Consider the following 26006-nt stretch of genomic DNA (forward strand, 5'->3'; position numbering starts at 1 on the left):
TTATAAATATTAGTTTTATGTATAAATAAAGAATATTTTATGGCTTTCTGGCCTATTCCAATACTTTGTCTATTTGTTCAGAAACATCACATCATTTTAGTTATTTTTTCCTCTATAAAAATATGTAACTGTCTAAAAGAAACATAAATCTCCTTTTTAGTTTTTCAGAATTGTCTTGTCCCCTCTATTCATGTATTTTCTCAGATAATTTGTAAAAGTCCCTTGTCCAAGTTCATATTTTTACTGAATGGTCCATTCTATTGAATTCTATTGAAATCCCATTGAAATGTTTCTGCAAATAGTCAAGCTCACTTTGATGAGTTTATAATATTTTGTAACTTTTTAGTCATTCACCTTTCAAATTTAGCACATACTATGTATATATAAGGTATTATATGTATATAGCTTTACATTGTGTATATGTGTATATATATGTGTGTATGTATTTTTGGATTACATATAAGAATATGTGTATGTGTGTATAAAAGAAATATATGTAAAAGAATATATATGTATGTATGTGTGTAACTATCAGTCTACTTCCCATTCTTGCATTAAAATATTTTTAGCATCTATGGATGTAAAATTTTTAACTATCCATTTTGTGGACAGTAAAGAAGTTTTTCTCTAATAAAATACTGAGATTTTTGCACTATAATTCATTCTGAAGTATGCAGTTGGACTTCATTTTATTTGCATATTTTTCTTTAATTTTTATAAAAGATTATCTCTAGTTTTTTGTTTCAAGCTCTCAAATCTACTTTATAATGGTGAAAATATTTTCTACATCTTTCTATCATTTTATACTCTAGATGAGTTTACATATTATAAGAAGTATCTTTCACATCAATTTTTGTTTGTTTTTAACTCACTGAAAAAATCTGGTTCCTGCATTATTTCTGGTAGTAATTTTGTTATAGCTTTTTTTTCTCTATCTCTGTTTTCTATGCTTGTTGGTTAACTCATCTTTTGGGTAATTTTTAAAAATTTTACTTAATAGGAAATCTTTCTTTTGACCTTGTATAAATATTTTGAAACATATTTTGTTGTGTGTGTATGTTTTAAATTTATTCTACTTTGTAATATTCTCTGATACGTTTAACTTCACTTGTTTCTCAATGATTTAATGATTCAAATACAAAATATAAAACAAAACAACAGTCCACTAATTTACTAAGAATGTCCCTCAAAAGCATATTTCTACAAAATCTCATCACAGTATTTCAGATTAGAGTCCATAGAATATTTGGATTACATCTTGCTATGGCTGCTTTTGATTTTTTAAACACACGCTTTTGCTTTTCTTTCAGACCATTTATTTTGAAAAGACAACTTTGCTTCTTATGTACCTTTCATAACATGCTATTGTCTTTTTAAAAATTGTCTTAAATCACTCACAAAGGAAATTTCACTCTTTGGAATGACATTATTTCACTTTTAAAGTAATAGCGGCATATAGATTTTCATTTGGAAGTTTTTGGTATTTATGAAGAAATAGATTAGGAGAACAATAACAACTACAAAATCTTTGCTAACTGCCATCTAAATAAGAAGGAAGGCAAGGACAAATCGCAATTGACCCATTCCTGATTAAAGCAAAAATGTGAGGACAAAAAATCTATTTTAAGGCAACCAAAGAATATGGAAAGCGACTTCTATGATTCACCTGTCAAAGGTGAATACCCTTGTTTCTGAAGACAAGCCAGCTGAGAGATTATAAATGCTTTGTAGTTTCTTTCTGCAAGCATTGGAACAGAAAAATCTAATGGTTAACAAAAAGCACACTGAGATTTTACACTTACTTGAGTCAGCTTTTGCCGATTTCTGCTGTTGCATATTTTCTTACCAATAAAATAGTACCACTGTTGCATAAATTGCTTATTCTGCTTACCATGGAAATTTTCTATTAATCTGTAAACATGATAAAACTATATTATAAAATAGTTTTTAGGGGTCTATTTTTTAAAAGGTTTCCCCAAGTTTTATATGATGAACTCTTGCAACCCTATTCTATAGTTTTACAAAGAAATTTTTTTATTCATATACAATCCTCATATTCTCCTGTTTGGATAAGAACTTGTTTCACATGCATTCTTGAGTGAAATCTATTTCAAGAAAGGTCAATGTTGGATGGCGTTTTAGATGTTTAAATAATATCCCAATGTGAATAACAGTCTATATTCTACTGCATGGCCTTTTTGTTTATTCTAGATTTTAGATTATGATTATTGTGTGGATTATATTAAACTAGAAAAAAGAAGATAGGACAGGGTAAGGCAATGAATATTTCTGTTCCACTTAAGAGGGCTTTTAATTAATCATAGAAACTTACTGAAAATACTCCATTGTTTTCCAGTATTTTGAGTACCAAAGAAACTGACATCTTGACACTTGTGAGTTTAAAAGAAAATATCAAAGAAAATTTTATTTAGTTGTTTTCCTGCATTTAACCAATAAAAGAAATTGGGAAAGTGAAAAAAATGAAAGTAAACTAAATATTCTATTTATTCTTCCTTCATATTATAATAAATTAATGTCAAACTTTCTTATGTGTTTAGAAACATACCGTGCCACATACATATATCATTTATAATCAACCTGAGACTGTTTTGAGAGTGAAAAAGGATACTTTAATAATTATTCTAGGAAAGCAGGCTAAAACAGGACTCTCCCAGGCAAACTAGAAAGCATAGCTAAAATACTATAATGGCTTGTCTTTAAAACATTAATTTACTTCTATTTTCATGAAATATTAAAATATAATTTTTCTTCTAGTAGTTTCATATCTTAGATTTCTCTTTAATTCACTTTGGTTTGATTTTTGTATATGAAGAAAGATAGGGACCTTGTTTTATTCTTCTGCAGGTGGATATCCAGTTTCCCAGCACCAATTACTGAAGAGATTGTCCTTTCTCTAATGTATATTTTTGGTGCCTTTAACACAAATGAGTTGACTGTAAATGCAGGGATTTATTTCTGGGTTCTCTATTCTGTTCCATTGGTCTATGAGTCTGTTTCAATGCCAATACCATGCTGCCTTGGTTACTATAGATTTGTAGTGTAACTTGAATACAGGCAATGTGAATACTCTAACTTTATTCTTTTTCTTGATTTTTAATTTTTGTGGGTATATAATGGGTGTATATATTTATAAGGTAAATGCGATATTTTAATATTGCATGCATTGCATAATATAAAGTCATGTAAAACAGGGTATCCTTCCACTTAAGAATTTATTCTTTGTGTTATAAACAATCCAATTATATTCTTTTAGTTATTTTAGAATGTATAGTTAAATTATTATTGACTAGAGCCACCCTTTTGTGATATCAAATAATACTAGGTCCTACTGATTCTTTTTTTTCTGTACCAGTTAACAATCCCATCTCCTTCCCACTTTCCCATTACCCTTCCCAGCCTCTGGTAACCATTCTCCTACTCTCTATGTTCACGAATTCAACTGTTTCGATTTTTGAATCCCGCAAGTAAGTGAGAACATGCGATGTTTGTCTTTCTGTGCCTAGCTCATTTCATTTAACATAATGACCTCCAGTTCTGATGGCAGTGGTGGCCCATCTGGAGTGGCTGCTGAAAGGACTCCAGTTGCAGTGGGGGAGGTACAGCCTGGGCTGCACGCTCTGCAGAGCCAGCAGGGGCTGGGAACAGGTGATCCCAGTGGGAGCCCCACACTCTACCAAGTTGGCGGGGCAGGAGACCATGCTCTTGGGCACAGCTGTAAGTGCCCAGGCACATCTCCAGACCCAGGCATTCCTGCACTCTAGGGGGTCTGAGAAGCCTCTTGTCCCTGCAGGCTTGTAAGTGCCTGCTCCTGCTATCTGGCCTCTCTCCACTCCCAGCATCCAAACTGGTGTGAAACAAAGTTGTGGCACCCAAACAGGTGTGGAGCAAAGTTGTGGTCGAGCCCAGGTGCTGCTGTGACATAGCCAGGTGTAAGTGCACTCAGGGCAGTGCTGACACACTAGCCCCCTACCGCTCTGCCCCCCTCTGAACTTTGGGTGCCAAGGAGTGGAGAAGGGAAGCAAGGGGTGCTGGGGGCGGCTTGGCATGTGCTTGAGGGTACCCTTTGGTGCAGACAAGCCTGGGCATCATGGATGGCATGTTGATGGTGGTGGGAGGCAGAAAGATTCCTAGGCAGGAAGGGGTGGGTCCCTGCTGAAACCCAACCTTTAATCCAGGGATGGCCTGAAGCTTGGAGGCCAGCCTGCCAGTTTCGTGTGGAGTCGGGACTGGAGCCAGAACTTCACCAATGCCTTTAGGCCAATCAGATGGTGCTTTTTCCAGGCCCGCCTATGGCTGCCCATGAATCAACCAGCACACACTTCCTCCATTCTGAGCACATAAAGAGACCACATTCAGCCAGATTTAGACCCTTTGGGATGACCTGCCTGAGGAAAGGTACCCACTTCAGGTCTCCTGAGAACTGTTCTGTTGCTCAATAAAGCACCTCTCCACCTTGCTCACCCACCAATTGTCTGCATAACCTCATTCTTCTTGGACATGGGACAACTTGAGACCTGCTGCATGGCGGGAGTGGAAGGAGTTGTAACATGTACCAGGCCGGCTCATTGAGCTGCAGGCAGTGACACACTCCCAGACTGTGGGAGTGAAGAGTGGCAACCCTTCCAGGTGCCCAGACCTCAGGGTTCCCTGAGCAAAAGCTGCTATAATACTATAGCCCTCCTGCCCTCCCCTGGTGCCTGAGAAGCAGTGACATGGCTGGGCCAGCCCAGGAGCCACAGGCTGGAGTTGGGTGGTGGGATTGAAAGAGCTATAACAAAAATGGGCTGAAACACGCCCCCCTGAAACATGCCCTCCAGCTCACTGTGCTCCAGGCAGCAAGAAGGAGAGAAGAGCTTTGGCCCTTCTGTGGTTCCAGACCTTGGGGCTTCCCAAGCCTGGGCTGTGACATACTGTAACATTGTCTTTGGGGGTCTACCATCCTGGAGTCTTTGAGCTTTGGGGCATGAGCAAACCTAAGCAGAGGTGCCGCCAGCCACAGAAGTTTCTGGCTGGTGAAGCCATACCCTAAGGATCCTGTGACAGTTCCATTCATGTTATTGTGAAACAGGATCTCATTCTTTTTTATGGCTGAATAATAATCCATTGTGTATATGTACCACATTTGCTTTATCCATTCATCTGTTGGTGGACTCAGCTTGCTTCCAAATCTTGGCTATTGTGAACAGTGCTGCAAAAAACATGTGAATGCAGGTATCTTTTTAATGTACTGTTTTCCTTCATTTTGGGGATATATATATGCAGCAGTGGGATTGCTGGATCACATGGTGGCTCTACTTTTAAGTTTTTGAGGGAAATTCACACTGATCTCCATAATGGTTTTAATAATTCATATTCTCACCAACAGTGTGCAAGGATTCTCATTTTTCCACTTGCCCATTTTGCTTTGGTTGCCTGTGCTTATGGGATATTACTCAAGAAATCTTTGCCCAGTACAATGCACTGAAGTTTCCCCAAAGTTTTCTTGTAGTAGTTTCATAGCTTGAGGTCTTAGATTTATGTCTTTAACCCATTTTGATTTTATTTTTGTATATTGTGAGAGATAGACATCTAGTTTCATTTTTCTCCACATGGATATACAGTGTTCCCAGGATCATTTACTGAGGAGATTGTTTTTTCCCCAGTATATACTGTTGGCACCTCAGTCAAAAATTAGTTCATTGTCAGTATGCAGATTTGTTTCTGGGTTCTTTATTTTGTTCCATTGGTTTATGTGTCTGTTTTTATGTCACTACCGTGCTGCTTTGGTTACTATAGCTCTGTAATATAATTTGAAGTCAGGTAATGTGATTCTTCCAGTTTCATTCTCTTTGCTCAGGATAGCTTTTGGTACTCTGAGTCTTTTGTGGTTCCATGTAAATTTTAGGATTATTTTTTCTATTTCACTGAAGAATGTCATTGGCATATTGATAGGGATTGCATTGAATTTGTAGATTGCTTTGGGTACTATGGACATTTTAACAATATTGATTCTTCCAATTTATGAACATAAAATATATTTCCAATCTTTTGTGTTGTCTTGTTTCTTTCATCATTGTTTTATAGTTTTAATTGTAGAGATCTTTCAATATTTGGTTAACTCCCAGGTATTTAATTTTATTTATGACTATTGTAAATGGGGATACTTTTTAATGTCTTTTTCAGATTGTTCAATGTTGATATATAGAAATGAAACTAATTTTTGTGCGTTGATTTTGTATCTGGCAACGTTACAGAATTTGTTTATCAGTTCTAATAGTTCTTTTAAGGAGTCTTAAGGGTTTTTTAACATAGATTATATCATTTGCAAACAAGGATAATTTGACTTCTTCCTTTTCAATTTGGATGCCCTGTCTTTCTCTTGTCAGTTTGCTCCAGCTAACTCTTCCATTATTATGTTGAATATTGAGTTTTGAATGTGGGCATCTTTGTTGTGTTTTGAATCTTAAAGGAAAGGCTATCAGTGTTCTCCTTCAGAATGCTACTACTGTGGGTCTGTCATACATGGCATTTTTATGTTAAGATAAATTCCTTCTACACTCATTTTTTGAGGGTTTGTATCATGAAGAAATGTTGAATTTTACCAAGTGCTTTTTCAGCATCAATTGAAATGATTATGTGGTTTTTGTCCTTTATTTTGTTCATATGGTATATCACACTGATAGATTTGCATATATTGAACCATCCTGGCATCCCTGGGATAAATCACCCTTGGATCTGATAAACAATCTTTTTAATACATTGTTGAATTTGTTTTGCTAGTATTTTTTTAGTACTTTTGCATTAGTATGCATCAGAGATATTGGCCTATAGTTTTCTTTTTTTAAATGTGTCTTTATCTGGTTTTGGTATCATGGTAATGCTGGCCTTGTAGAATGAGTTTCCAAGTATTCCCTCCTTCTCTATTTTTTGGAATAGTCTGAGTAGGATTGGCATTAGTTCTTCAAATGTTTGGTAGAATTCAGTAGTGAAGCCATTGGGTCCTGACCTTTTTATTTCCTGGGAGAAATTTTATCACAGAATATATCTCATTACTTGTTATTGGTCTGTTCAGGTTTCGGATTTCCTCCTTGTTTAATCTTGGTAGGTTGTATGTTTCCATGAATTTATTTCTTCCAGGCTTTTCAATTTATTGGTATATAGTTACTCATAGTAGCCCATAATGATCCTTTGAATTTCTCAGAATCAGTTGTAATGTCTCATTTTTAATATCTGATTTTATTTACTTGAGTCTTTTCACTTTTTATTAGTCTAAAGATTTGTCAGTTTTGATTGTTTTTTCACAAAATAACTTTTTGTTTTGTTGATCTTGTATAGTGTTTTCTTCACTTCATTTCCATGTATTTCTGCTCTGGTCTTTATTATCTCTTTTCTTTTACTAATTTTGGGTTTGGATTGCTCTTGCATTTTTAGTTTCTTAAGTTGCATCATTAGATTATTTATTGGAAGTTTTTCTTTTTTTATTTATAATATTTATATTATTTATTTATAACTAATAGTTATAAATTTGCCTCTTAGGACTTTTCCCCTGTATCTCAAAGGTTTTGAAATGATATGTTTGCATTATAATTTGTTTCAATAAATTTTTAAATTTTCTTCTTAATTTTTTTTATTGACACACTTGTCATTCACAAACATATTGTTTAATTTTCATGTTTGTATAGTTTCCCAAATTCCTCTTGTTGTTGATTTCTAGTTTTATTCCATTGCGGTCAAAGAAGATGCTTGATATTATTTCAATTTTTTGAAAGTTTTAAGATTTGTTTTTTGACTGAACATATGGTCTATCCTTGAGAGTGATTATGTGCTGATGAAAAGAAACTGTAAGTCTGTATATAGCTATAAAGTCCATTTCTTTTATAGTGAAGATTAAGTCTGATGTTTCTTTGTTGATTTTCTGTCTGGAAAATCTGTCCAATTCTGAAAGTGGGGTGTTGAAGGCTCCAACTATTATTGTATTGATTTTGTGAAAGGAAAATATCTTGGGGCCCCAGAATCACTAAGCTAAAGGGAAAAGTCAAGCTGGGAACTGCTTAGGGCAGATCTGCCTCTCATTCTATTCAAAGTCTCCCTTTTGCTCACTGAGATAAATGCATATCTGGCTGCCTTTGGAGAGGCTAATCAGAAACTCAAACGAATGCAACCATTTGTCTCTGTTCTACCTACAACCTGTAAGCCCCCTCCTGCTTCCAGTTGTCTTGCCTTTCCAGACTGAACCAATGATCATCTTACATGTTTATTGATGTCTCATTTCCTCCTAAAATGTATAAAACTAAGTTCTGTTCTGAACATGTTGGGTACATGTCATCAGGACCTCCTGACACTGTGTCATGGGCATGTGTGCCCTCAACCTTGGAAAAATAAATTTTCTAAATTAATTGTGACCTGTCTCAAATTCTTGGGGCTCATAAGATTTCTCTCTTTTTAACTCTAATAATATTATATTTATCTGAGTGCTCCAGTGTTGGGTGCATATAGATTAATAATTTTTGTATCCTCTTGCTCAATTGACCCCTTTATCACTATATGGTGAATTTCTTTGTCTCTTCTTATAAATTTGTCTTGAAATTTATTTTGTCTGATATTAATATAGCTACTCTTGCTTTTTTTTTGTTTCCATTGACATGAACTATCTTTTTTTTTTTGAGACTGAGTTTCGCTCTGTTGCCCAGGCTGGAGTGCAGTGGTGCGATCTGGGCTCACTGCAAGCTCCACCTCCCAGGGCATGAACTATCTTTTTACATCCCTTTAATTTTATTCTATGTGTATCTTTTTAGGTGCAGTGTGTTTTTGTAGGCAACAAATCATTGGGTCTTGTTTTTTTATCCACTCCATGTCTTTTGATTGGAGAGTTCAGTCCAATTAAACTCAGTGTTATTACTGATAAGTAAGGAGTTACTCCTGCCATTCTGTTACTTGTTTTCTGGTTGTTTTGTGGCCTTTTTTTCTTTCCTTCCTCCACGTCTTCCTTTAAGAAAAGGTAATTTTTCTCTCATGGCATGACTTAATTTCTTCATTTCTATTTTTTTATATCCATGGTATGTTTTTTTATTTGTGGCTATCATTAGGCTTGCAAATAATATCTTATGACCCATTATTTTAAACTGATAATTTAACACTGATTGCATAAACAAATACATGAAAATAATAGTAATAAGAACTCCACACTTTAACTTTGTCCCCCCTTTTTAATTTTTATTGATTTTCTTTAGCTTTATTGTATTGTGTCTAAAAAAGTTGTTGTAGTTATTATTTTTTACGGATTTACCATTTAGTCTTTCTGCCTAAGAGTGGTTTACATATAACAATTACAATGTTATAATATTCTATGGTTTTCTGTGTGCTTACTACTACCAGTGAGTTTTGTAGCTTCTGATGATTTCTTCTTACCCATTAGCAACCTTTTCTTTCATACTGAAGAACTCCTATTAGCATTTCTTTTAGTACAAGTCTCCTGTTAATGAAAGCCCTCGACTTTTGTCTTCTGGGAAAGTCTTTATTTCTCCTTTATGGTTGAAGGATATTTTCAGCAGATATGCTATTCTAGGGTAAACATTGTTTTCTTTCAGCACTTTATGTCATGCCACTCTCTCCTGGTCTGTAAGGTTGCCACTTAAAAGTCTGCTGCCAGACATATTGGAGCTCCACTGCAGGTTGTTTCATTTTTCTTGCTATTTTTAGGATCCTTTCTTTATCCTTGATCTTCAGGAGTTTTATTATTAAACACCATCAGATAGCCTTCTTTTGGTTAAATCTGCTTGATGTTCTATAACCTTCTTGTACTTGGATATTGATATCGTTGTCTAGTTTTGGGAGGTTCTTTGTTATTACCCCTTTAAATAAACTTTCTACACCAATCTCTTTCTCTACTTCCTCTTAAAGGCCAGTAACTCTTAGATTTGCCTTTTTGAGGCTATTTTCTAGATCTCAGAGGTGTATTTTATCATTTTTTCTTTTATCTCCTTTATCTGTGTATTTTCAGATGCCCCGTCTTCAAGCTCACTAACTCTTTCTTCTGCTTGATTAATATTGCTATTAAAGAACTGTCATGCATTCTTTAGTATGCCAATTGCATTTGAAATGCCAGAATTTCTGCTTGATTTTAGAAAATTATTCCAATCTCTTTGTTAAATTTATCTGATAAAACCCTGAAGTTCTTATCTGTGTTATCTTTAATTTCTTCGAGTTTCCTCAAGATATCTATTTTTACTTCTCTCTCTGAAAGGTCACATATCTCTGTTTCCTTGACATTGGTCCCTTGTGCCTTATTTAGCTCATCTGGTGAGGTCATGTTTTCCTGGATGATCTTAATGCTTGTGGATGCTCATATGTCCAGGCATTAAAGAGTTTGGTATTTATTGTAGTCTTCACAGTCTGGGCTGTTTTGTGTCTTTTCTTCTTGAGAAGGCTTCCCAGGCATTCAAAGGGACTTGAGCCCCAAGCTCAGTAACAGTGTGGCTTTTGCAGACTCATGGAGGAACAGCCTTCTTGGTGTTGGATAAGACCCAGAAGAATTCTCTTGATTATTAGGAAGAAATTATTTTTCTTTTCCATTACTTTCTCCCAAACAAACAGTCTCTCCTTCTGTGCTGAGCTGCCTCCAACTAGTGGTGTCATGATGCAAGCGCCCCTGTGGCCACCACCAATAGGATTAAGCTGATTCAAAACTGAAGCCAGCACAGCACTAGGTGTCACACAAGGCTCGCTGTAACCACTACCTAACTACTACTTATGTTCACTCAAGGCCCTAGAGCTCTATGATTAGCAGGTAATGAAGCCAGCTATGTTTGTGTTCTCCCCTTCAGGGCAGCAAGCTTCCTCTGGCCCCAGGCAAGTCCAGAGATGATGACTGGCAGCCAAGGATTAGAATCAAAAACCTTAGAAATTTACCTGATATTCTACGTTACTGTGGCTAAACTGGCATTCAAACCACAATACAAGGTCCTTCTTGCCCTTCCCTTCCCTTTCCACAGGCAGAGGAACCTCTCCCTGTGGCCACCACCAGCAGCAGCCCATGGGAGCTTCTGCCATGACACTGCCGAGGTTCTTCAGTCAGCTCGTGGTGAATGCCACCAGGCCTGTGATTCACCCTTCAGGGAAGTGAAATCCCCTCTGGTCCAGGGCAGGTCCAGAAATACTCTCTAAGAGCCTATGCCTGGACTCAGGGACACCAAGAGCCTGCCTGTTTCTCTACCCCACTGTGGCTTAGCTGGTACCTAAGGTTCAAGACAAAGTCCCCTTTACCTCTGCAATTGTCAAATAGGAGTCTTTCACAATCACCACAGTTGGGAATGTGATGGGTCATACCTGAAATAAGCATGTCTCAGAGTCCAAGGTCTATGGTGTACTAGGTCTATGGTGTCCAAGACCTATCGTGTATAGTCCAAGGTCTATGGTGTATCCCTTAAAGTTTATTTAAAGGGATAATAACAGAACTTCCCAAAACTAGACAACGATATCAATATCCAAGTACAAGAAGGTTATAGAACATCAAGCAGATTTAACCAAAAGAAGGCTATCTGATGGTGTTTAATAATAAAACTCCTGAAGATCAAGGATAAAGAAAGGATCCTTAAAATAGCAAGAAAAATGAAACAACCTGCAATGGAGCTCCAATATGTCTGGCAGCAGACTTTTAAGCGGCAACCTTACAGACCAGGAGAGAGTGGCATGACATAAAGTGCTGAAAGAAAACAATGTTTACCCTATCTGGGTATTGCTGCTGGTTATTCAGGGCCCAAGGGCTCTTTAATCAGCAGGTGATGAATCCTGCCAGAACTATTCATAGTTCCTGTCCTTCAGGGTAGCAGATTCCCTTTTGGCTTTTGGCCCAGGGTATATCTAGAAATGTTGTCCATGAGCCAGACACTGGAATGGGTGCCTCACGACCCTGCCCAGTGCCCTTATCCTACTGTGTCTGAGCTAGTATCAAAGATACATACAAAGTCCTCATTACTGTTCACTCTCCTCTCCTTAAACAGAAGGAAGAAGTCACTTTCTTTGCTGTTAGCTGCACTGCATGCAGTAGGGGGTGAAATGGCACAAGCACTCCCTTAACCATGTCAGCTCGTTATCTCTCTAGGTCACATGCCAGCCTAGTTCACTGGCTCTGAGCCCAGCTCAGTAGTAAAGGTTGCCTAGGAATTACAGTCCTAGTGTTCTATACTGACTTTCAAGTTTACATAGGACCCAAGAGCACTTTGGTGTGCAGTGGCAAGGCTTGCTGAGAAACTCAAGTTTTGACCACTGGGATGGGCACTTCCCCTCTGGCTAGGTCTGGTCCTAATGCTCCCTCCCTGTGTGGGCACTGGCTAAGCCCAGAGCAGCTTTCCTCTCTGCTATGACAAGGAAGCACTAAGTCCAATGTAAAGTCTCCCAGTTGCTATGCTTTCCCTCTCCCCAGTGCACAAACTCTCCATGCCACATGGCTGCTGCCAGGAGATGGGGAAGTAGTGGCAATTGAAAACTGTCTACCCTGTCCTAAATACCCCTTTTAGAGATTTTCAGTTAAAACTAGATACTGTAATTTTTTTTTTACCTGATTTTTGGCTATTGCAATGGTGCTTTTCTATGTGCAGATAGTTGTTAAAATCTGGTGTTCCTGCAGGTTGATAAATGATGTAGGCTTCCATTCCACCATCCTGCTGCACCCTCCCAGCTTTATTCGTTTTGCTTAGGATCGTTTTGGCTATTCTGGGTCTTTTTTTGGTTTCATGTAAATTTTAAGATTATTATTTTCTATTTCTGTGAAGAATGTAATTGGTATTTTGATAGGCATTGCATTGAATACATAGATTGCTTTAGGAAATATAAACATTTTAACAATATTCATTCTTCCAATCCACGATCATGGGATGTCTTTCCAATTTTGTGTCCTTTTCAATTTCTTTCATCAATATTTTATTGTTTTCATTGTAGAGATTTTATTTTACTTTTTTGGTTCAGTTTATTCTTTGGTATTTTATTTTATTTGTAACTATTGTAAATGGGATTGCTTTCTTGATTTCTTTTTCAGATTGTTCACTGTTGGCATATAGAAATATTACTAATTTTGTATGTTTTTTTTATTCTGCAACTTTACTGAACTTGTTTATCACTTCTAACTTTTTTTTTGCAGATTCTTTAGGTTTTTCTAAATATAAGATTATGTCATGGACAGACAAGAATAATTTGACTTGTTCCTTTCCAATTTGAATGTGTTTTATTTATTTATTTTGTCTAATTGTTCTAGCTAAGATCTCCAATACTATGTTGAACAAAAGTAGTAAAAGTGAGTGTCTGTCTTAGAGGAAAGGCTGTCTGACCATTTTACCCAATTAAGTATGACACTAGCTACTAGCTGTGGGCTTGTTGTGTATGGATTTTATCGTGTTGGGGTATGTTCCTTTTCTACTCTGTTTTTTGAGAGTTTTTATCACAAAGGGATGTTGAATTTTATCAAAATAGATTTTCCAACATCTATTAAAATGATCACATGGATTTTGTCCTTGAATCTCTTGATGAAACTACTAAATGAAAACATTAGAGAAGCACTCTGGAAAAACGGTCTAGGCAACAATTTCTTGAATAAGACTTCAAAAGCACAGGCCACAGAAGCAAAATTAGAAGTATGGGATCACATCAACCTAAAAAACTTCTGTGAGCAAAGAGAACAATCAGCCAAGTGAAGAGACAACCCATGGAATGAGATAAAATATTTACCAACTACCCAATTGACAATGGATTAAAAGTCAAAATATATACAGACGTCAAACAACTCAATAGGGAAAAACAAATAATCTGATTTTTAAAATGGGCAAAAGATATGAATAGACATTTCTCAAAAGAAGACATACAAATGACAAACAGGCATATGAAAAGGTGCTCAATATCACTGGTCATCGGAGAAATACAAATCAAAACCACAAATGAGACATCATCCCATCCTAGTTATAATGGCTTTTATTGAAAAGATAGTCAAGGGGCCAGGGAAGATGTTGCATCTTGTGTTATGGTAGCTATGCTTTGACCTATGCAGCCTCTTGGAGCAGGCAGAGGCCCTGAGCCCTGTGGGTTCTCCAGAGCAGAGCTGGCCATACGAAGTGCTGCGCAGGCAGAACCTGGTGTTGATAGGAAGCAATTTTAGCATCCTCCTTGTAACAGCCATCCTTATGGCATTTTAGGTCTATAAGCCCATTTAGCATCAGTAACAGCCAAGCAAATAAGTTCTTCCATAATCATTTGGGAATAGGTTAAGTTACGTTGCACAACTGCCAGTGCAGAAGCTGGATAAAGAGCTTTCCTACTTGGAAATGACTTTTGGTCTGAACAGTTGGTAAATGCTAAACCCTAAATTATTTAGAAAAAAAATCCACTAGCAATTATTTTTTCCTAACACTGTAATGCAAATATTAGGTTGATGCAAAAGTAATTGCAATTTTTGTCATTAAAAACAATGATAGAAACACAATTACTTTTGCACCACCTTAATAATTTACCACTGAGTCTGCTTCTTGGTATTTCTTTTCCAACTGTACTTGTTAAAAGTAAGACCTGAAGTTTCCAAAGTTCATTGTTAAAGATGGAGTGCTTACAAGAAAGAAAACATGGTTAGCTTGTGAGTATCTGTAAGAATCACACTGGAAAGAACTAATTATTAATGCTTGAAAATACTAATAAAAGGGAGACTTACACTGTAGACATTCTGTATTTAAGAGCTATTTGGTCATAGCGGGCTAAGAATCACAAATGGTTGTGTGTGTGTGTGTGTGTGTGTGTGTGTGTGTGTGTGTGTGTGTGTGTATTCCATCTGGGTTGGCCTAGAATTCTCTGGTTGAAAAGTGGTGTCAGCTGTGGGGAGCTTGGGCCATCAATCAATCCTCATCTGTATCTGGTCCTGCACTCAGGTCTCTCCTTGAAGTCAGGGTCACATCAGGTAGACGACCTGTTACTATGTGCACCCTTGGCTTGGAAGACCCTAGGTATGCATTGGAAATGTTACTAGTCGGCCCATCACAAAAAGGGCTCCAACCTGCTCAGACACATTAATCTCCTTGTGCTGCACTTAAGTGTTTCCAGCCTGTGGTCTGCAACCTGAGGCAGATTTTCTCATATTTGGAATCTAAGAGAGGGCCAGCAGGATCTCCTTTCAGCCCTACGGCGGGAGGGCCCAAGGAACAGAAGGACATGTTCACTGTATGGGCCAATGTGTGTTTACACAAATTTCATCTCAGCTTTGAAAATGCTGCTATTAGTTTGTACCCTTGGTGATCTGTGTCCCCGTATTGAAATGATACTTTCATACTTAAAGTGGTTATTGATATTTATTTTAACATGCTAGATTCAATTTTATTTGTTATTAAATTGACGTGTTTATCTTGTGCTTCATTCAAGCACTGATTTTTTTTAATCAGGTATTTAATGTGAAATAATTGATGTAGAATACTGTAACTGTTTAAGAATTTTGTAATCTTGTAACATGAAACCATTGAAATAGTTACTGTTCTGTGCTTTTGTGCAAAATGTCAATTAAAACTAAAGTAAAATCCTACAGGAAAAAAAAAGGCAATAATGGATGCTGGTGAAGATGTGGAAAAAAAGGAACCTTCATGCACTGTTGGTGGGAATGTAAATTAATAAAGCCACTGTGGAGAACAGCATGTAGTTTTCTCAAAAAAAAACTAAAAATAGAACTACCATGGATCGACCACTGGGTATGTATCCAAAAGAAAGAAAATCAGTATTATCAAAGAGATGTCTGCACTCTCAAATATATTGCAGCACTATTAACAGTAGCCAGGATAATGGAATCAACGTAAGTGTCCATCATTAGATGAATGGATAAAGAAAATGTAGTACATATACACAATGGAATATTATCCAACCATAAAACAGAATGAAATCCTGTCATTCATGGCAACATGAATGAACCTGGAGGATATTATGTTAAGTGAAATAAACCATGCACAGATAGACAAATATCACATGTTCTCACTCCCATGTGGGAGCTAAAATGTAATTTAATTCACGGAAATAGAAAGTAGAATGATGGTTACCAGAGACTGGGAAGAGTAGTGGGGAGGGGAGGAAAGGGGGACGATTAATGGGTACAAAAATACAGTTAGATGGAAGGAATAAGATCTAGTGTTTAGTAGCACATGAGGTGATGATAGCTAACAATAACTTACTGTATATTTTGAAATAACTAAGAGTGGAATTAGAATTTTGCTAATAAAAAGAAATGATAAATACTTAAGGTGATGAATATTCCAATTATCCTGATTTTTATCGTTACATATTATATACTTGGGTCAAAATATTACAGGTGCCCTATAAATATGTCTAAGTATTATGTATTCACAGTAATTGAAAGTTTTAAAAAGAGTTCTGAGTTATGCTCTAATTTATGCAAAATATCTGGTCTTGTGAAAATGGAATGTAATTCTGCAAATAGATAGATGTAGAAATACCATAAATGTACGTTTTATTTTTATTGATACATAATAATTGTATATATTTATGGGATACAGGTGATGTTTTGATATATGCATACAATGTGTAATGACCAAATCAGCATAATTGAGATACCCATCAACTCAAACATCTGTCATTTAATTCTGCTGAAAATATCATCTTCAATTGGTAGAAACATTGAATACATTAGTTTGAAGTTTTAATAAACATTCCCTTATTTAATGAGATTTAAATAAGAAATTATACAAAAAGAACACATTTTAAAAACTTTTCAGAATATGCTTTTGTAATCAGGCCTGAAGTACCTATTATGAACACTGTAATTTTTAATGTTGAATTTTCATAAAGTTGTGCACATCTACAGCGCATTTTTTAAACAGACTTTTAAAATTGATTATGTATAAATGTTTTATCATGCAGTCACTGTCAAATAAAATGTATCTATAAGTGTAAAACACTAAATATTGTTTTGAGTGTTTTTGCTTTTATTGATGAATTTTAACCTCTATTGGTAAATGCAAGGTCCATGAGTAGTTTTTTAATCTTAACTTTTCTTAACTAATCTTACTTATAGAATGTATTATGTAAATCATGGTATGTAACTAATGTATTTGTGTTCTATTTCTAATAAAAATATAAACATTTTTGAAGTAAAAATAGCAATATGTTCATAAAAAATAAAAATGAAATGGTCCTTGAAAAATATCTTTTATTCCTTTTTCTTACTTTTTTCATTTTTCATGAGTTTGTAACAAGAGTTCTTAATCTTTTGTTATGACCATGGCACATATATATATATATATATATATATACATACACCATATATATGACATATATAGAGTTCTCTCTATATATTACATATAATTAATATATTATAATATATAATATACATTATTATATATAGTACAATAGATATATTATAAACCATATATAATACATATTATATATAGCTCTCTCTCTCTCTCTCTCTCTCTATATATATATATATATATTTTTTTTTTTTTTTTTTTTTTTGAGTTGGAGTCTCAACTCTTGCCCAGGCTGGAGTACAGTAATGTGATCTCGGCTTACTGCAGCCTGGACCTCCCTGGGCTCAGTTGATTCTCCCACCTAAGCCTCCCAAGTAACTGAGACTACAGATGTACACTACCACATCTGGCTAATTTTTTTATGTTTGTAGACATGAGGATTCACCATGTTGCGCATGCTGGTCTCAAACTTGTGGGCTCAAGCCATCTGCCCACCTTTGCCTCCCAAACTGCTAGGATTACAGATGTGTACCACCATACCAGACCATAATGTTTTTAAATGCATAAAATAACATATAAATTATAAATACAGGCCGGATGTAGTACCTCACTCCTGTAATCCCAGCACTTTTGGAGGCTGAGGCAGGTGGATCACTTGAGGCCAGGAGTTCGAGACCAGCCTGGCCAACAGGGTGAAACCCAATCTGTACTAAAAATAATACAAAATTAGCCAGGCGTAGTGGTGGGCACCTGTAATCCCAGCTACTGGGGAGGCTGAGGCAGGAGACTCACTTGAACCTGGGAGATGGAGGTTGCAGTGAGCTGAGATCGCACCATTGCATGGCAGCCTGGGCGACAGAGCAAGACTCTGTTTCAAAAAAATATATATGTAAATACAAACAGTAATTTTGAAGTGCAGGTATCAAAACATTCAAAATGTATTTGCATTTGCGGTATGGTAATATATATGCTTCTTTATTAAAGCACAAAATTGCAAGACATTGGAGATGGTCTAATAACTACTATAACTCTGAAGTGACTATGAATGTAAATAGTACTTTCTGTTCTATGTTATGGAGAAATATAATTTCTATTGATGACAAATTACAGACTCTGATAATATTACTATTATTATTATTTTATAATTTCAACCTTATTTTAGATACAGAACATACATACACAGGTTTGTTACATAGGTATATTGCATGATGCTGAGGTTTAGGGTATAAATCCTGTCATCCGGGTCATGAGCATAGTACCCAAGGGGCAATTTTTCAACTCTCCTTTCCTCCCTTTCCTGCTAGTAGTCCACTGGGTCTATTGATTTTATCCTTGCATCCATGAATACTCAATGTTTAGCTCCCACTTATAAGTGAGAATATGCGATATTTGGTTTTCTGTTCTGGCATATATTCAGTTAAGATAATGGCCTCCAGCTGTATCCATGTCACTGCAAAGGGCATGATTGTATTGCTTTTTATGGCTGCATAGAATTCCATGGTGTATATGTACCACATTTTCTTTATCCATTCATCCAATGATGAACACTCAGGTTCATTCCATGTCTTTGCTATTGTACTATTAGTAATATTATTTAAATATTTTACCTAAATCGTTTAAAAAATCTGAATTTCAATTAGAAATTAGTGAAAATAAAGATGCATTTATTCCTTTCCAAATTCAAGGACTTTCTAAACGATTGAATCCAATTTAAGGATACCTGGCTTAACATAATTATGAGAAAGCCAAAATAGTAAAAGCTCAACTAGGTTCTAAAAATTATAGTTGTCTTATAAATTGACCTTTCTATAATTTGTGTCTTTGCTTTTCATAATCACAGAAAAATTAACTATATATATATATAAATTTTCTGTAATACTTTACTAAGATATTGGACTCACAGCTGTGGAAAAACTACATAATTCTGGAAATTAATTATCAAAGCTGCCCAAATTACTCAATTACGACCTGCTTACAGATAAAAATCCTCATTTACTATGCTACAGTGAAGTGGATACTGCTTTCTTTATTTTTTTTTTTTAATGAGCTGCAGTTATTAGACAAGCAGTAAGTAATAGCATTCAGATCTAGGCCAATCACCATTTAAGTCTTGAAAATATGGCACATTTTTCTGAATTAAAATGAAACAAGTTAAACTTTTCACTAATTAGTGAAACTGCATCATTTATGTAAAATGGTGATGAACTACAATGGATCAACTTTAGAAAAGGTCATATTTCAAATAAAAGTACTCTGCCACTTTTATTAAGATTCCATTAAGATCAGAAGTGGTGTTACTTATTTTCAGAAATGTTTTCAGAATTATTAAGGGATGAACAAATTTTTGTTCACCTAATAAACTTCCTTAGTATAAGTTCAAATCAATCCAAATTAAACTTCTTCAACCCATCAGCTTTTTATTTTTTTTAATCATACAGAGGAAGAATTATCTGAATGATTTTTTACACAATGCAATGAATGGAGGAACAATTAAACTGTGTACCCTGTGCATATATACATACATATATATGTGTGTGTGTGTATACATATATATGTGTGTGTGTATATGTATGTATATATATATATATATATATATATATAAAATGAGAGATAGGAAGTGTGAGCTAACACAAATTTATGAACAAACAAACAAAATGTATCCATAATAAAAAGAATGCATATGATAGTATCTTGTTGTAAATGTCTTATCTTAAATTACCTTTAATATATGCTAAGAATTTGGCCAAAGTGCTCTAAGATGCTAGAAACAAAAGTGTGCTTGTTTAACAGAAAGTATGTGTGCGTGTGTGTATGTTTATATATGTTATATATACATGTTATATATATCATATACGTGTGTGTATATAGAGAGAGAGATAATACAAACACACACATATATGTATGTATATGCGTAAAGGCATATATATACCTTTTTTCCTGAATTTGCCTGTGTTTGCTATTGGGTTTAGTTACATAAGGCTTTAATCAAGAGGTTATCCTTAAGGCTTTTGAATTATTTAGAGAGCTATCCAGACTCCACTGGCCTGGATCAGAAGCCATTGGCCCCATCAGAAGCCATCTTTTCATGTTAAGTCTAGGGAATTGACTGAATGGTTAACACAACAACAGGAAAGACAAACAACTGGAGCTCAAGAATGTTAGAAGTTTGGGGTTCAAACAACAAGACCACATCTCTATCTCTATTTCTGTTTCTCTTTGATTATTATTCCATTTCTTCTCTTAGACTGGCATCTTCCCAAAGGTCTAGAATCAGAATCATAAGCAAGTGCAAGCACTTCCCATACTTCATAATTCACATTTTTGCTCCATAATATATTTTATATATTACATGTTAAATATAGTTTAACATGATCTTTTGACACACTTCTAAAATTTGTGAAGAAGAATTCAGGTTAGCCTGTCTTTGCTTAGGGACCAGCCACAGTGCAAATTAACCATGACCACCTAGACAATACACTACAAACAACATTCCTGTTGGAAAGAGATATCTGCAGGGTAGAAAGGAGTAATTGGCCAAGATAAGAGACTACTCTTTAATAAGGAAGCAGTGCTTAAAAGATAAAACAATATATGTCCACTGCAAGATATGCAATGTAAAAATAAAAATAATAATTTAAGAGTGGTAATATGAGATTTTAAGTATACAGACTATATTATAAATTTTCTATATTTTCTTTGGCATAGTGAAATAAATAAAAAATAATGTAATTACTGGAACAGCATAGATAAGACTTTTAAGTAAGAGAAAAAACTTTAAAGGTAAGAAAAAGTTTTGGCCGGGCATAGTGGTTCACACCTGTAATCCCAGCACTTTGGGAGGCCGAGGCAGGCGAATTACCTGAGGTCAGGAGTTCAAGACCAGCCTAGACAACATGGTGAAACCCTGTCTCTACTAAAAATACAAAAATTAACCAGCCATGGTGGCACATACCTGTAATCCCAGCTACTCCGGAGGCTGAGGCAGGAGAATTGCTTGAGCCCAGGAGACGGAGGTTGCAGTGAGCCGAGATCATGCCACTCCAGCCTGGCTGACACAGTGAGACTCTGTCTCAAAAAAAAAAAAAAAAGTTTTAATGAACAACATTTTATTTCTAATCTTTCTGGCTGATAAAAAACATAACTACAATAAAATGACAATTGTTAAAAGTAAAATCATAAAGCATTCTCAAATGCATACCAACATAAAGAAAATTACATTGGTATGTAATTACCAATTCAAATTCAAGGGAAAATATAATCAATGATTCAATGCATTTTTAAGGACAACTGTATACAATAAAAGGGTGGGATTCTTCATATAATATTTAAGAAATTTCATACAAAGATACTAATGGATCAAATTATGCACAATAAAAACTCAGTAAACACGTAAGCTATTAATGGAAGCACAGTTTTGTGATGAATTTAACTGTATTCAAACAACTTTGACATAACAAACACACAATAAATAAAGATATAAAGAATGAAGATAATATGTTAAACTTGAAAATTTGTATCTTACAAAACTAAAACTTTTCAAGTATCCCCATTCTGAAATGAATGGATGCTATATTAGGCCACAGGGTCAGTATCAGTAACCTCTTTTTTTTTTTTTTTTTCTCGAGATGGAGTCTCGCTCTGTCGCCCAGGCTGGAGTGCAGTGGCGCAATCCGATCTCGGCTCACTGCAAGCTCCACCTCGCATGTTCACGGCGATTCTCCTACTTCAGCCTCCTGAGTAGCTGGGACTACATGCGCCCACCACCATGCCCGGCTAATTTTTTTTTTTTTTTTTTGCATTTTCTTAAAATATTATGTGAACTATAATAGTTGCCCACAATGCAATAAACCAGAAACCAATCATAGAAGGATAAAACAATGAGCGATTAAAACTTAGAAACTGCTGGGTGCAGTGGCTCACGCCTGTAATCCCAGCACTTTGGGAGGCTGAGGCCGGCCAATCACGAGGTCACAAGTTTGAGACCAGCCTGACCAACATGGTGAAACCCCATCTCTATTAAAAGTACAAAAAAAAAAAAAATTAGCCCGGCACGGTGGTGCGTGTTTGTAATCCCAGCTACTCAGGAGGCTGAGGCAGAAGAATCGCTTGAACCCAGGAGGTAGAGGTTGCATGCAGTGAGCCGAGATCACACCATTGCACTCCAGCCCGGGCAACAGAGTGAGACTCCGTCTAAAAAAACCAAAACAAAACAAAACTTAGAAATACAATATCTGAAATTGTACTGTATTAAAGAAAACTGTATTATGTTTACTGTATTAAGACCACATTAATGGAATATTCATAAAATAACATGGGCCTTGATAGTGAGATGTGATGATCATGTAAGAGAAGAAAATATATTATTTTTATTTATTGCATCAACGTATTGATCAATAATATTCATAAATTGGTAACAATTAATGACAATACATGTCAAAAGCCAATAAAATCAGAATTGATTCTTAAAAGGAATCTGATAAAACTGGAACTAAACTATTATTTAAATTTGGTAAATATTATCTCTTTTTAAAAAGTGTCTATAGTTTATTTTTTAATTTTTAAAATTTTAATTTTTGTGGAAACATAGTAGGTGTACATATTTATGGAGTACAAGAGATGTTTTGACACAGGGATGCAATGTGAAATAAGCATATCATGAAAAATAGAGTATCCATCCCCTCCAGCATTTATCCATTGACTTGCAAACAATCTAATTACACTATTATTTTAAAATGTGCAGTTACTATTGACCATAGTCACCTGGCAGTGATATCAAATAGTAGGTCTTATTAATTCTTTCGATATTTTGTATCCATAACCATCCGCAACTACCCCAAAACCCCCCACTACCCTTCATATTCTCTGGTAACCATTCTTCTATTCTTTATCTTCATGAGTTCAATTGTTTTGTTTTTTAGATCACACAAATAAGTGAGAGCATGAGATGTTTGTCTTTCTGTGTCTGGCTTATTTCACTTAACATAATGATCTCCAGTTCCATCTACGTTGTTGCAAGTGGCTGGATCTCATTCTTTTATAAGCTGAATAATATACATTGTGTCTATGTACCACAGTTTCTTTATCCATTCATCTGTTGATGGACACTTAGGTTGCTTCCAGTTGATAGCTATGGAGTGTAGATATCTCTTGGATATACCGAATTTCTTTCTTTTGGGCTCATACCCAGCAGTGGGATTGCTGGATCATACGTTTGCAATGTTTAGTTTCCTGAGTAATTTCCAAACTGTTCTCCGTAGTGGTTGTACTAATTTACATTCCCACCAACAGTTCCCTTTTGTCCACATACTTTTCAGCATTTGTTATTGCCTGTCTTTTGGATACAAACCGTTTGTTTTAAGAAGGCCTTTTAGATACTTGAAATCACTAGGGTGTTGCAATCTAAGCTGTTTCTGCTTTAGGGAACACCCCAAACTCAGTAACACTATTGTTCTTGCAGACTTGTAGAGGTACTTCTTTGATGATCTTGTATAAGATAGAGAAGAAGTCTCTGGATTACCAGGCAGAGCCACTTGTTCTCTTCCCTTACTTTTCCCAAAACATACAGTCTCTCTCTCTGTTCTGAGCCACCTAAAGCTGGGGTTGGAGTGACACAAGCACCCTTGTCGCCATCACAACTATGACTGAGCTGGGTCAGACCTGAAGCTAGCACAGTGCTAGGTCTTGCCCAGGGCCCGCTGTGGGTGAGCATCAGCTGAGTTTAGTCTGGGTCTTCTTTCTGCTCTAACAGAACAGCTCTCAATTCAATGCCTCTGCACCAAGCTGCTGTTGCTGGGGATGAAGGAGGGATGGCATCAGCAATTTTGGAGGAGTTTTCTATTCTGCCATCTTGCTCTGCCTCCAGTACTACCTTTTTTTAAATAACAGAAAAATAATAAAACACTAAATAAATTCCAGTTAATATCAACATTCACATAAAAAATTCTTCATGATTATTATTTGATGACTTTTTCTGAAAGATCTAGATAAAACCAAACATAAACATGGAGAGTAGCCATTGGAGAAAAGGTGATGAAATTAATGTAAAACACGGGTATATTGAAAACACCCCCAAAAACCTGATAAAGTCCTAGAATTAACAAGTGAGTTGAGCAGAAAGTCTTGAATGTGTCATAAATATTGAAAACCCAGTCACTTTTCTATGCCAGTCATAATCAATTTTGTTTTTATGGAACACAGAATCCATTTACAGTAACAAAAACGAACTTTAAAAGATGCTAAAATACGTAGAAAGAAATTCAACAAAATATTTGTGACCAACTTGTAGTTATGAAAATTTTATTAATTACTAAAAGCAGTGATTTACATAAGTAGACATTTCTTATTTCTCAGTATTAAAATTACAGCAATTCCAATTAGTTTATAGACTCAATCCTCAGATAATTAAAATTTCAATCTAATTATAGGGAAGTGTAATACAGCAAATTAAGTACATAGTATTCCAAGAAAAATTAAGAGATGAAATAATTGTAAAAGTTTTGAAAAAATAAATATCTTGACAGAGAATTACTTTATCAACACTTGAAATACAATAAAATTGTAATATATAAAATAGTATGAGTACAAAATCGAATACACATAACAGTAGAAAAATGACACTTATAATTATCATTCCATTTTTACTTATTTGTACTTTCAATAAATCTGATAATCGATGTTGAGCACTTTTTCATATGCCCGTTTCCCATTTATATGTCTTCTTTTGAGGAATGTCTATCCAAATTGTCTGCCTATTTTTTTGTTTAGATTATTAGGTCTTTTCCTATAAGTTGTTTGAGCTACTTCTATATTCTGGTTATTAATCCCTTGTCAGATGGGTAGTTTGCAAATATTTTCTCCCATTCTGTGGATTGTCTCTTCACTTTGTTGATGGTTTTCTTTGCTGTGTAGAAGCTTTTTAACTTGAAATGATCACATGTGATCATCAAGGAAGTGCAAATAAAAGCTACAATGACATGTTATCTCACCTTAGTTAAAATGGCTTTTATCCAAAAGACAGGCAATAACAAATGCTGGTGAGCATGTGGGCAAAAGGGAACTCTGGTACACTGTTAGTGGAAATGTAAATTAGTACAACTATTGACAACCATTTGGAAATTCCTCAAAAAAACAAAACTAGAGTTACCACATGATCCAGTAATTCCACTGCTGGGTATAGACCTAAAATAAAGGAAATTAGTATATCAAAGAGAGACCTGCACTCTCATATTTGTTTCAGCACTGCTCACAATAAATAAGATTTGGAAGCAACCCAAGTGTCCATCAACAGATGAATGGATAAAGAAAATGCAGTACATATACACAATGTAGCATTTTTCAGCCTTAAAAACAAATGAGATCCTTTCATTTGCAACAACATGGAAAGAATTGGAAATCATTATGTTAAGTGAAATAACCCAGGCACAGAAAGACAAGCATCACATGTTCTCATTAATTTGTGGAATCTAAAAATCAAAACAATTTAAACTCATGGACATACAGAGTAGGGCTGGGAAGGGTATTGAGCGGTTGGTGGGGAGGTAGGGATGCTTAACGGGTAAAAAAAAAAAAAAAAGAAACAATGACTAAGATCTACTATTTGATAGTACAAATAGGGTGACTATAGTAAATAATAACTTAATTGTACATTTTTTAAATAACTAAAAGAATGTAATTGGATTGTAACAAAAAGAATAAATCATTGAGGGGATGCATATCCCATTCTCCATGATGTAATACTTATACACTGTACGCCTGTATCAAAACACCTCAAGTACCCCATAAATATAT

At 35.4% G+C, this 26006-nt stretch overlaps 1 long non-coding RNA gene across 5 annotated transcripts in view; it reads right to left on the minus strand.

The window, feature by feature from the left end:
* LOC129534579 (uncharacterized) overlaps window positions 1-26006 on the minus strand; it is a 576108-nt gene that overhangs the window by 536467 nt on the left and 13635 nt on the right. For all 5 annotated transcript variants that reach the window (XR_010134293.1, XR_010134296.1, XR_008681219.2 and 2 more), the window contains exon 2: window positions 21172-21284. This is a non-coding gene — a long non-coding RNA (uncharacterized lncRNA). The remainder of the gene's footprint in view (window positions 1-21171; window positions 21285-26006) is intronic.

Source organism: Gorilla gorilla, chromosome 5 (assembly GCF_029281585.2).
Source record: "Gorilla gorilla gorilla isolate KB3781 chromosome 5, NHGRI_mGorGor1-v2.1_pri, whole genome shotgun sequence".
Classification (NCBI taxonomy): domain Eukaryota; kingdom Metazoa; phylum Chordata; class Mammalia; order Primates; family Hominidae; genus Gorilla; species Gorilla gorilla.